Below are 13611 nucleotides of genomic sequence, written 5' to 3'. Positions count from 1 at the left end.
TTAGGCTGCACGGGATTTAAAAATGCGGCTGGCTTTAGAATGCTGTCATTCTTCTCTCAAAGGACTTTCCACTTGACAGCAAATCTCTCGCCGTTGCCTAGAACCACGGAAGGCGTTTTTTTGCTTCAGACTGTGTAAACAATAGTGTGAGACCCTGCAGTTTCTTACTGTACGAGAAACTGAAGGCATTGGTTATTTGCGTAATTCTGTTTGAGCAGAGCGATTTCAAGAATCTGTTCCTTTTTCTGAAGAACCGAATGAGGCTTTGGAAGCAGGCAGCCATATGCAAATCAAGGATACAAGGTTCAGTGCATTCCAGCACATTTAAGAGTCCCTGTGTGACTTTCTTTGCGCTCTTGAACTACAGTAAACAAAACAAAACAAAACAAAAAAAGCATTAGTTTTAACAAACTTGTAATCCCATACACACTTACCTGGGAGGAGCCTCATTGAACACAGTGGGGCTTACTTATAAGTAAACATGCATAGGTTTTCACGGTCTGCTCAAGCATGAAAAACGTGCCTATTACATGGATACGGCCAAAAAAAACAAAAGTCTTGCAAAACAGCTGGGTTTAGATTCTTCAGAAACAGGTTAAGATGTGTTTGTTACTTGGTCTGCATACATTTTTAAAAAGTAGGTGTTTCCTTCCTAGTGTTTTTATCCTTCATTCGTCAGTGATCTTATCTTCCTTTTTATTCAGTAAAGCATTGAAGAATCTGTGTCAGTGTAAACTAGTCTGTGTTGAGGAGCCACAAACTGTGACTAGAGGGAGGGTTTGAACTGAGCAATCCTGTACTTGCATTATGCTGGGTCCATAGATAAGCGTAGGGACACGGGTGGCGCTGTGGTCTAAACCACTGAGCCTCTTGGGCTTGCCGATCAGAAGGGTGGCGGTTTAAATCCCCATCATGGGGTGACCTCCTGTTTTCTCTGTCCCAGCTCCTGCCAACCTAGCAGTTTGAAAGTGTGCCAGTGTAGAAAACAATAGATATGCCTTCAACATCCCTGGAAGAACCACTACAATTCACACACAATCCACATGCAGAGGCAGCTAGTGATTTGTAGCAATTGGGACATGCTCCTAACAGGCCTACAGTGGTACCTCGGGTTAAGAACTTAATTCGTTCTGGAAGTCCGTTCTTAACCTGAAACTGTTCTTAACCTGAGGTACCACTTTAGCTAATGGGGCCTCCCGCTGCTGCCGCGCCACCACCGCACAATTTCTGTGCTCATCCTGAAGCAAAGTTCTTAACCTGAGGTACTATTTCTGTGTTTGCGGAGTCTGTAACTTGAAGCGTATGTAACGTGAGGTACCACTGTACTTGCATCACAGCACATGTAACATTGGCCAGGGGTCCCTTTACCTTTACCTAAGTGTCACGTGGACAGAAGCCACAGGAGGAGCCCTAGTCCAGTGGAACTCTCCCTGCTTTTTTAAAAGCAGACGTTCCCTGGTTCCAGGCAAACATCCTGGAACAGCAGGGCTTTCGCACATGTACTTGGCCTTCAAACATTCAAAGGAGGGGGTGGAAGGGAGGTGTTGGAGTGGAAGGCATGTTCCCACCCATTAGCAGTGGGTTGAAGAAGAGACACGGGGGGGGGGATTTTGAAAGCCTTGAGAAGGTACACCTTCAAAAGCCTCCCCCCAATGCTTCTCCTTTCTGCTTGATGACCTTTGGGGGTCCCTGCCAACTCTGTGATTCTATCCTTCCAAGCATGGAGGTGTAAAGGAGTAGTAGCTGAAGGAGATTTGAACATGTTCTCCCACCCAGCCGTCAGTTGTGGGGCAGGAGCTCACCTTGTTGGAACATAGAAGCAACCAGCAGCCCCACACACAAAATTGGGATTCCTGGAGGGCCATGTTTATTCTGCAAGCCAGAACAAGGTTTTCCCATCCCTGCTGTAGGACCTAAGAGCCCTTCAGCTGGCAGAACTTGAGAATAGGACTTCTCCCAAAAATGCAATGGCATTAAAAAAACAAATAAATTGTCAGATGATGTCTCTAATCCAGGGGTAGGCAAACTAAGGTCCAGGGACCAGATCCGGCCGAATCGCCTTCTCAATCTGGCCCACGGACGGTCCAGGAATCAGCGTGGTTTTACATGAGTAGAGTGTGTCCTTTTATTGAAAATGCAGCTCTGGGTTATTTGTGGGGCCTGCCTGGTGTTTTTACACGAGTAGAATATGTGCTTTTGTTTAAAATTTATCTCTGGGTTATTTGTGGGGCATAGGAATTCGTTCATTCCCCCACCCCCAAAAAAATATAGTCCGGCCCCCCACATGGTCTGAGGGACAGTGGACCGGCCCATGGCTGAAAAGGTTTGCTGACCCCTGCTCTAATCCAAAACGGAAAAAAGATGTGAAAACCATAATAAATAAAATCTTAATCATAAACCACTTTTTTCCATGTATCAGGACATAAATGGGTTGTTGTTTTTTTAATAGAGGAAGGTTTATAGGAACACGTGAAAGCTTTTTAGGTTCTATCCCACTATTAGGCAATTATTGTTATTAAGGACTGTCAATCCGTCCCCTCCGTTTGCAGCCTGTGTAGCAAGCTTTGAGTAGCAAGTCTTCTATCCTGTGGGTCTGTGGGAAGTGTTTCTACTGGTTTATGTGGCAGCTCATGCAGAGCTTGCAGGCGCACACTGAGTAACCAGTGCGAGCCTTTCTATTTTTAAGCCTGTTAATTTTAGTACACCTTCGTTTATATGTGGCTTGTTGAAATGTATCTCTAGCAGCAGGGCTAAGCCTGCACAGCGATGATACTAACCGCACAGGTAGAACTACTTAGAAAAATAAAACGTCATCCTTTGAGGATGAGGCAAATAGAGTATTGTAACGAAAACCGTTTTCAGAAATACAATCCACCATTCTGCATAATTTTGTTTCTGGAAACACTGTGACTTCCTATGATCTAAGTGTGGTGTCCTTTAAAAAAAATAAAGCTCTGTACATTTTAACAGCTACATGGCAGGCAGAATGTTATTCGGAGATGCCGTGATGAAGAAAGCTTCATTAACTTAAATTCTGTCTTGATCAGTGGCATTTGTATGTGTGTGACTTCCCCTACACTTGCAGATTTCCTTAGGAAGCCCTAGCAGCCCTCAACTTGATTTTAAATCAATCCAACCTGACTCTAATTCAGTTAAGACATTTGGGATCTTCTTTGGGTATGTGACATTGGCTGTTAGTGCAAATGACAAAAAAGAAGAAGAAGAGCCGCCGTTTGTGACACATGCACTCCCCAGTCCTTGTGCAGAATCTAGATTCACCTGTATGCCAGTTAAAAACTGGAATACTTAGCTCTTTGGTGGACTATATTTGATTAGGTCAAGGTATTCGGGCTCAACTGTGGCTCACTAATACAGTGGTACCTCGCAAGACGAATGCCTCGCAAGACGGAAAACTCACAAAACGAAAGGGTTTTTGGTTTTTTGAGCTGCTTCGCAAGACAATTTTCCCTATGGGCTTGCTTTGCAAGACGGAAACGTCTTGCAAGTTTGTTTCCTTTTTCTTAAAACCGTTAATACAGTTGCGACTTGACTTCAAGGAGCAACTCATAGCACATGGTGTGGTAGCCTTTTTTGAGGTTTTTGAAGACTTTGGTGATTTTTGAAGCTTTTCCAAAACTTTTCCGACACCGTCCTTCGCAAGACAAAAAAACCCGCAAGACGAAAAAACTCGCGGAACAAATTAATTTCGTCTTGCGAGGCACCACTGTATTTGTGTGATCATTAGGCAGTAGGCAATGCAAGCCCTGTTCACTTCGTACATGTATTGAAAGCTTGTAGGCAGGGGAGTGAGTTCTTGCCTGCTGGTCCTGACAACCACTTGTTCAGTAGAAGGTGTGAGAGGGCTCTGGGGACATACAGCTATATGTGCAGAGGCTCTTGTTTGGAATCTGCATTCTCAGGTGTACTGAGAGCACACACTCCTATACAATGGATGCTCGAGTTGCGAATGTGATCCATGCGGCAGGCACGTTCGCAACCCGCAGCGCTGCATCTGCGTACGCACAGGTTGCGATTCGGCGCTTCTGCGCATGCGCAAAGCGTGATTTATCGCTTCTGCACATATGCGACCGCCAAATAACGGAAGTAACCCATTACGGTACTTCCTGGTTTCGGTGCATCCATAACCCTAAAAAATGCAACCTGAAGCGTCTGTAACCCGAGGTATGACTGTAATTCATTTTATGCCTTCTGCTGAAAATGTGGAAAGGTTGGGGTCCAGTGGTTGTGATCCTACTTCTGCCTCTACGTATTAACTTGTTTAATGATGATGATGATGATAAGAAGAAGAAGGACCCCTGGATGGTTAAGTCCAGTTAAAGGCGACTATGGGGTTGCGTCACTCATCTCGCTTTTCAGGCCGAGGGAGCCGGCGTTTGGCCACCGACAGCTTTCCGGGTCATGTGACCAGCATGACTAAATCACTTCTGGTGCAATGGAACACTGTGACAGAAGCCAGAGCGCACAGAAATGCCGTTTACCTTTCCGCCGCGGAAGTATCTATTTATCTACTTGCGCTGGTGTGCTTTTGAACTGCTAGGTTGGCAGGAGCTGTGACAGAGCAACAGGAGCTCACCCCGTCGCGGGGATTCGAACTGCCGACCTTCCGATTGGCAAACTCAAGAGGCTCAATGGTTTAGAGCACAGCGCCACCCGCGTCCCCTTGTTTAATATGCACATACTCTAACCGGGGCTATGAAAAGAATCTTGGGTGGAGGGGTAAAATAGGGCAAAACATGGAAGCGATGCATTTGTGAATTATGAACCATCTGTGCAGAAGGTGAGCAAGGTACACCCCTTAGTTCAGAATTTGTGTTTTGTTTTTTGCTCAGGTGCCTTGCAACAGTAGCATTACAAGGGAGATATGAGTAAGGGGGACTAACAGGAAATAAGTCATTTTCCTGTCTGCTTCACGGTGAAAGCAAATGTCTCTGTCCTTTATTGTATTGCTTAGTCACACAATATTACCTGTCCAAAGGGATGAATTGTTTTGATATAAGAGGCTGGTATCCTGAGGGTTTGTAATGCCTCTGGGCATGCAGTCTGCTTGATAGCTCATAGTTTTGTGAATAGAGAGAAGTTGATTTTCACCCCAACATCCTGCCCCCAAGCAATTTTAAACGAATCCCTGTCTCTCGTGATAAATGCGTCATGCAGCTGTTCCATCTTTCTGCCTGAAAGCCATGAATATAGTTGAAAACTGCAGGCTTCAGCATGTGACCTAATCCTTTGGAGTCGCAGACATTTTATAATCCTTTTGAAAGTCCTTAGAATTTGAGTTATAGCAGTTGTGCTGGGGTGATGATTTATAGATATGGGAGCACCTTGTTAGAGAAAACAAACATAACACCTTGTTACCTTTCCCATTGCAATACTTTTTTCTTCAACAAATGGGGTGCAAAGACAGGATTAATCTCTTCCGGAAAATATTGAGCATGTACATCAGGGGTCTGCAAACTTTTTCAGCATGGGCCCGGTCCACTGTCCCTCAGACCTTGTGGGGGGCCGGACTATATTTTGAAAAAAGAAGAACAAATTCCTATGCCCCACAAATAACCCAGAGATGCGTTTTAAATAAAAGCACACATTCTACTCATGTAAAAACACCAGGCAGGCATCACAAATAACCCAGAGATGCATTTTAAATAAAAGGACACATTCTACGCATGTAAAAACACACTGATTCCTGGACCGTCGGCGGGCCGGATTTAGAAGGCATTTGGGCCAGATCCGGCCCCTGGGCCTTAGTTTGCCTACCCACAATGTACATCATTTTAGAAGAATGTTTAAGTTGCTATATGTGGCTTTGTAGGGAAGCTAGGGTGCTTTACACTTCTGTGTAAAGTTCACCTGCACAGAGAAAAGTGTGGATATTTCCCCCCCAATATGGAGTTTAATTCCATGTTAGAAGCAAACACCCAAATTCATACAATGAGTCTGCTGTAGAGTTGGATGATGAGATGAGTGTCCTAGGTTCAGATTCAGCTCTGAAAGTGAGCCGCAATTTTTAGCCTCCCACCGTATGCTAAAAATGGGATAAGCTGTCCTTACCTGCGAGCTGGCTGAGTGAGTCATAGGGGATTCCAGTGTGAGCAAAGGGACCGCCCCTTAAGTCTTTCTGACTTATTTTTGGCTTATATAGTTTGTGAAAACAACAAAAATATACAAATATTGGGGGGAGGAATCGAACAGAAGCTATGTATCTTATCAGCCAGGAGGTAAAAAACCCCTAAATATACACACAAAAGAAAACCCTGGGACAGCGGCAAAACCCTTTTCTGTTAATAGATATCCGTTGACGTTTCTGCTATCAGTTGCGAGCTGCAAGATTTGCAGTGGCTGCCCAAAGGTTGAGGTACATTTTAATCTAAAGATGTACTTGGGTTGATTCTGTTCTTTAATATTGGATTAGTGTATTTATATATATTTTTTGTGGTTGATATGACCATGATGGTAGAAACAGCAATAAATTGTGACAGTTACTAGCAGTAGTGGCCCTTAAATATTTTTCACTTGTTGGATTTTCTAAGCGTCCTGTAAGTCAGGGAGAAAAATGTAAATTTAATTCTTCCACCCAGGGGGAAAAATAATAATATTTTCAGCAGTCTAAATGGGCCAGACAGCTTGCGCACTGGGCATTTTATTATGTAGACAGAGTAGCCATTGTTCATCCCACGACGCCTGTGTTGCTTCAGTCTATATCAAATAATGCTCCCAAGAAGCACTGTGAAAGTAATGATTCCCCTTTGAAAGAATCCCCAAACTTGGGGGGGGGGGGTTATTCTGTCATTTGGTTTAAACAGGACCAGATGGGCTTGTAAAGCACAGCATGCCAGAGCAAGATCCAATAGTACATGCTGGCTTTGGTTATGAAAATGACTTGTAAAATACTGCTCACGTTGTCGTCCGATCACGGCTTCCATCAGTGCAGGCGAGGAAGCAGCTAAGATCTGGATTGCATTTTGTTTAGCTTCTCCTTAGAAAGCCAAGAGAATTTTGTTAAAATCAGTGACTAAATTAACACTGGCCTCCTGAGATATTTTTCCAAGCCAGGAACAAGGAACTCAACCCAATGGGTTTATTTGGAAGCAAAATCCCATTTGATCTTACTGGTTCTGCTTTCCAGTAACGTAGCCGTGACCCGCGCCCCCCCACCCCCACCCCACAATTGACTTGTAGTTCCATTCCATGCTGGGAATCAGGATGTTAAATATTGGTTTTAATAACTTGATTCTAGCAGGCATTGGCTGAGGCCAAACATCAGGGGTTGCCTTCCTTTTTGGATGAATGGGCACATTTTGAATTTTGATAAGAGTTCTGGAGGCACCAGTCAAAAAATGGCTGCCATGGAAGGGACGTGCGTGACACAAAATTGCAGAGAAAACCAGCCCAACAACTTTGTGCTTACCATGGGGAGTCAGCTGTGTCCTGCTGGTCCTGGGTAAAAAAGGTAAACAACCACTGGACGATTAAGTCCAGTCAAAGGTGACTGGGGTTGCGGCATTCTTCTTGCTTTCAGGCCGAGGGAGTCGGTGTTTGTCCACAGAGAGCTTTCTGGGTCATGTGGTCAGCATGACTAAACCGCTTTTGGCGCAACGGGACATCATGATGGAAGTCAGAGTGCACGGAAACACCATTTACCTTCCTGCTGCAGTGGTACCTGTTTATCTACTTGCACTGGCGTGCTTGCGAACTGCTAGGTTGGCAGGAGCTGAGACTGAGCAACAGGAGCTCACCTTCTCATGGGGATTCAAACCACTGACCTTCTGATCTGCAGGCCAAGAGGCTCAGTGGTTTGGACCATAGCACCACCCATGGCCCGAATAAATAAGCACACCATCACTGATAGGTCCACCTGCCATTGTGAGGCTCAAAGCAATGAAGATGATGCCTCCCCAGCTGTTGCCATTGGCTGTGCTTTTCTTGTGATGTCACAAAAGCACTTGGCAACTGAGTGGATATAAAGGCAGGACAAGGGGAAAGCCCTTTTCTGTTTCCAAGAGGACACACTTGGCAATGGATGTGACATTCAGCACTGCCCAGGTTTCTTCCACTTGGAGGAGGCAAACTGGTGAATGGAAGGAGGCAATCCTCTGGCAGTGGGATACTAAGGAGCGAAAATAAGGCAGGTTTGCTTGCTTGAAGGCTGCTGGTGTCTGTGGTTGGAAGCTGGTGGACATCTCATGATGGACCTAACAGTAGCACAATGGAACACCGTGACAGAAATCAGAGCACACGGAAACACCATTTATCTTTCTGCCGCAGTGGTACCTATTTATCTTGTTGCCCTGGTGTGCTTTCGAACTGCTAGGTTGGCAGGAGCTCACTCCGTCGCAGGGATTCGAACCACTGACTTTCTGATCGGCAAGCCCAAGAGGCTCAGTGGTTTAGACCAGAGCTCCACCCGCTTCCTGAATAAACAAGCACACAATCACTGATAGGTCCATCCGCCATTGTGAAGCTCAAAGCAATGAAGATGATGCCTCCTCAGCTGTTGCCATTGGCTGTGGGTTTCTTGTGATGTCACAAAAGCACTTGGCAACTGAGTGGATATACAGGCAGGCCAAGGGGAAAGCCCTTTTCTGTTTCCAGCAGGACACACCTGCTGGAATGAAGGGCACCACTGGAAGTCTTCACAGGTGTTATGTACAGTATCTGGTGCCACGATCCGCTTCCAGGTTGAGGTCACAGCTCCTTGCACTGCGCCCTGAAATCTCGCATCAGTGCAATGAATTTGTGCAGGGCACATGGATGAAAGTACCGTATTTAATGTTGCCTAAGACTGGTGTGGGACGCGGGTGGTGCTGTGGGTAAAACCTCAGCGCCTAGGACTTGCCAATCGCATGGTCGGCGGTTTGAATCCCCGTGGCGGGGTGCGCTCCTGTTGTTCAGTCCCAGCGCCTGCCAACCTAGCAGTTCAAAAGCACCTCCGGGTGCAAGTAGATAAATAGGGACCGCTTTATAGCGGGAAGGTAAACAGCGTTCCGTGTGCTGCGCTGGCTCGCCAGATGCAGCTTGTCACGCTGGCCACATGACCCGGAAGTGTCTGCGGACAGCGCTGGCTCCCGGCCTCTAGAGTGAGATGAGCGCACAACCCTAGAGTCTGGCAAGACTGGCCCGTACAGGCAGGGGTACCTTTACCTTTACCTTTAAGACTGGTGTGGCTCTGTGATGCCTTTATCACTTCTCCTGCTGACGTCTCTCTGTTCGGACTGCAAGTAGTTTTGACTGGCCATCAAGGCTTTCCTCTTAGGCCTGGGAAACTTGAGAAGCTTGCATTCGGAGCAGAGTTGGGCAATCTGTGGACCAAGAGTTGCACGTGGCCATCAGCCGAATCTCATGTGTCTGGGGGAAACTGAGGAAGGGAAGTGGCTTCAAGGAGAGCCGAAACAGAAGGACTGTAGGAGGCGGAGGGAAGCTTTCTGCAAGGGCAAAAAGGGGAGGCCTCGGGCAAGAGCAGGGCAAGGAGAGGGTGGAAAAAATTTGTTGTGATTCTGGCCCATGCACTACCATAATGACAGGTTACCCTTGAAGTAGGTGACCTTAGAGAGAAATACAGTTCCCCACCTCTTCTTGGGGGGCTGTTTTGAGGAAGCTTGCATGAGTGGTTCTTGAGGAGTTCTTGGAATTAAAATATGAGAAGACTTGTTGTTGGGGAAATAAATGTCAGCGTGGGGCTGCTGTTGCCTGCTTTCCTTGGAAATAAAGAGGGTCTGAATAGCGTAGCTCACTTAAAAGGAAGTTGCTTTTAAGTGCCATCAATGCAAATAGGACGGGAATGCACTCCGAGTTAGGCCATTTATAGGGACAAACTCTGCCATGAGTGCTCTTTTTGTGGAAAGGCAGGATGTAAATTGGTGTGAAACATACAAACATTTTTCTTCCTATTACTTGCATGCTTTTCCTGTTAGACTTTCAGCCTTCCTGTGAGAACATTGGCACTGAAAGAGAAAGAATAGATGGTGTGAGCCAAATGGATTTGCTTCTAAAGCAAAAGCATTCAGCTATTGCTTTGCCGCTAAGAGGTTTTTATAGAGAGTAAAATAATGTCTCTGCCTTCTCCCTCCAGTTTTTTTATTTTATTTGCAAAACAAGTACAAACTATATGCTGCAAATAGTCTCTGGCTGATTTCACACAAAGACTTGTCAGGCTTCTGAAGTTCATTAAGCGGCCTTTGGAGCCGGTATAATCCGTGTTACACCTCTTGAGTAATCAACTCACATGGAAAGTAGTAGTATGTCTCTCTAGTACTTTTACTTGTGCAGATGTAAAGGAAAACACATAGGTGCACTATTACTACCGGTAATTTTGTAATAAAAATGTAAATCTGCCTTTGTGTTCTTCAATTACTGCCCCTTGCTGCAACACTTATCTGAATGGGAACTTTATATTTTCCCTTGAGCTCTTTGGCTGAAAGTTTGGGATCAAAATGAGACAAATGGAGGAAAAGTCATGTTCAGAAATGTGTAAGAAAGGCTGGGATTCAGCTAGTGAGTTCTGTCAGTTTCTGCTTGTGCCACAAGCCCCTGCACACCCCACCCTGAATTTGGCTTGAGGGGCTGGGGAAATCTATGGAACAGGAGGAGGAATATGGGGATATTGTTGCATGTGCTATCGATCACCTTGCATGATGTTGAATTCCCCTTAAAAATCTTATTTGTGATAGTGTATGTCTAGCGTAGTTTACAGAAGGATCAAAACAGCAGAAATGTGAATGGGGAGAAACAAAGTTGTAATGCGCTAAATAAAAACAGCAGCATAAGTAGCAGTATTAACATTGCATCTAAAATAATGTATTTGCCTGATGCTGAGGGCAATAAAGCAGGTGCTAGATGAACCTCACTGGGGTGCTACCACTGAGAAGGCCCTCACATCTCAGGGTAGCCACTAACTTTCCTTTTCAGGGAAGTTTTTAATATGTAACGCTGTACTGTTTTTAACACTGATTGGGAGCTGCCCAGAGTGGCTGGGGAAACTCAGCCAGATGGGCGAGATATAAATAATAAATTATTATTATTATTATTATTATTATTATTATTATTATTATTATTATTATTATTATTATATAACTTTGCCTTGGACAGCAGGAAAAGCTGCAGGAAAAGAATATATTAATGGAAGGGAAGTATATACAGTCATACCTAAATCAGCTCCCGAGCGATCGAAACCTGGAAGTGTTTGTGTTTTCGAAGGTTCCTTTGGAAGCCAAACGTCTGACAGGGCTTCCGCAGCTTCCGATTGGGCGCAGGAGCTTCCTGCATCCAATCAGAAGCCGCACTTTGGTTTCTGAACATTTTGGAAGTCAAACGGATTTCTGGAATGGATTCTGTTCGACTTCCAAGGTACGACTGTATGGAGAAAAGTGGTTCTTCAGTTGTCCTGGTCCTAGGCTGTGAAGGGCTTTCAACATCAAAAGCAGCACTTTGAAAGCAATGCAGTTTACATTTTACAGGTCATAGCATGCAGTCCCTGTCAGTCCCTGTTAGTATTGAATGCAGTTTCTAGATTACCAACGTCTCCAAGGCAGTACTGCATGTATCATATTGTAGTAGTCTAACCTGGAGGTTACCAGAGGGTGCATAACTGAGACCAAGTCACCTTTCTGAAGCTCTGCAGAGTTTACAGCGTACCTTGACAATGGAATCTTCTACATATTAAGGCACATGCCATCTTCAGGCTTCTTTGTAATGTTCACGCGTGACAAATATTACCGTCACATTCCTATTCTTATCACCGTTGCCTTTGCTTCTCACAATTTTAGTGTGGGAGGGATTCCTTTGCAATGCATTACCAGTGTTGAAAAGAAAATAATTTCCCTTTCTAAAGATACCTGGCAGTGCGCTAATGTTGGATCATATCCCATGTAAGCTTGTGATGCATATAAAACCAGACTATAAATTGAAGTTACGTTAGAAAGCTCTGGGCTCACACGTTCCTTCAACACCCTTTCCTCCCTGAAAGTTTAGCTCCTTTGCCCTGAATTATTATTAAACTGTGGTCCATCCCTACCGGAATGCCAAACCATGGTTTTTTTTTAATGGTGCTTGCAGTTCTGCCTTAGAGGGTGATCGCAAACTCATTTGCTCATTTGAATGTAAGGACAAATGTTGGTTTGTGGTAAATGGGAATTTGGTGAGCGAATCTGTGTGCTGGGTGGGGACAGAGGGAGTGTGGGGGCCAGAGGCGATTGGTCATTTAACACCAAAACCATCAAAAAAGGGGGGGGAGCAAAAACCCTTGCCCAGATCCCTTCCAGAATCTGAAGGAAATGTGGATTTTTAATGGCAGAGGGGGAGGGCGTTAAACTGTACAGTAACTTGTACAAGATGGAAGACAAAGAAGGGGTGCTCTAATATTTATCTGAGGCTGACATCCCCTTTTAACTGACACTCTGTTGCAACAGAGCCTTTATAATTTTCCAGTCAGTAATTTCTGAAGCTAGCACTTTAAAGCTTCAACTCATGCTGCTCTGACCTGCTGTTCTAATGGAGAGTGGTTTTCAACAGTTTTTAAAAATGTGTAATTTCCCTCTAGGTTGAACTTGTCTGTTTTTAATTTGCAACCTTTTAATCTAATTATCTGTCAGCCTGCTGGCATCAGCTGTCCTCTCCCCGTACGGATTTTAAAAGGTCATGATCAGCGTTCTTAATTTCATATGGAGTGGATTTCTAAGATCCTAGTGGCATTTCTTTGTTTAGTCATATTCCCATTTACTGCTGTTGTTGAACAATAGGAATTAATACTCAGCAGTTTTGTTGCTGAAAAGCTTATATTATTCATCTTACTTGCGAAATGATTATTCTTTATGGTAAAGCTATGGGATTAATCTCATGTAAAGCTGGCACTCTCCAGAAAACCTTAAATTAAGTTAGTAGATATAGAAATGTATTGCGCTGCAGTTAAAATGTGATCCAGAAAGTCCCCTTTGTGCATTCTTAAATAACACTGATTGGCACTACAGTCCTGTGCACGTTAATTGTGATTATTTCCAAGGAAAAGGGTTTAGTGCTGGAATGGGGAACAGATGGCTGTCCAGATGCTACCATAGACTCTCAGCATTCCTGACCATTGGACTTTCCCTCTCAATAGCATATGGAATGCCTCGGGTTCCCCATCCCTGGTCTAGCAGATAGGTGTGACTCTGTTTAGGATTGTACATGAGAAGCTCAGACCTGTGTAAGTGCCTGCAGATGGCTTCTCTTAAACTAGCAGGCATTTTGTGTGATCCTATACAGCGGTACCTCGGGTTAAGTACTTAATTCGTTCCGGAGGTCTGTTCTTAACCTGAAACTGTTCTTAACCTGAAGCACCACTTTAGCTAATGGGGCCTCCCGCTGCTGCCGGAGCACGATTTCTGTTCTCATCCTGAAGCAAAGTTCTTAACCTGAGGTAATATTTCTGGGTTAGCGGAGTCTGTAACCTGAAGCGTACGTAACCCGAGGTACCACTGTACAGTGGTACCTTGGTTTCTCAAACATCTTGGTACTCAAACAACTTGGAGCCCAAACACTGCAAACCCGGAAGCAAGTGCTCCAGTTTGCGAACTTTTTTTGGAAGCCGCATACGCTCCGTTTTGAATGTTATGCTTCCGA

General features: G+C 44.8%; 2 protein-coding genes and 1 long non-coding RNA gene across 6 annotated transcripts in view; 2 read left to right on the top strand and 1 right to left on the bottom strand.

Moving 5' to 3' along the window:
* Positions 1-13611, top strand: part of LOC310688492 (uncharacterized protein) — a 193396-nt gene that overhangs the window by 77094 nt on the left and 102691 nt on the right. The gene's annotated exons all lie outside the window — the stretch shown is intronic.
* Positions 1-13611, top strand: part of SEMA4D (semaphorin 4D) — a 118348-nt gene that overhangs the window by 22011 nt on the left and 82726 nt on the right. The gene's annotated exons all lie outside the window — the stretch shown is intronic.
* The window catches only part of LOC310688506, a 486265-nt gene that overhangs the window by 408136 nt on the left and 64518 nt on the right, over positions 1-13611 (bottom strand). The gene's annotated exons all lie outside the window — the stretch shown is intronic.

This window comes from Podarcis liolepis, assembly GCF_965112155.1.
Source record: "Podarcis liolepis genome assembly, chromosome: 11".
Lineage (NCBI taxonomy): Eukaryota > Metazoa > Chordata > Lepidosauria > Squamata > Lacertidae > Podarcis > Podarcis liolepis.
The sequence above is the reverse complement of the archived record's forward strand: the minus strand, read 5'-3'. Positions and strand labels throughout refer to the sequence as shown.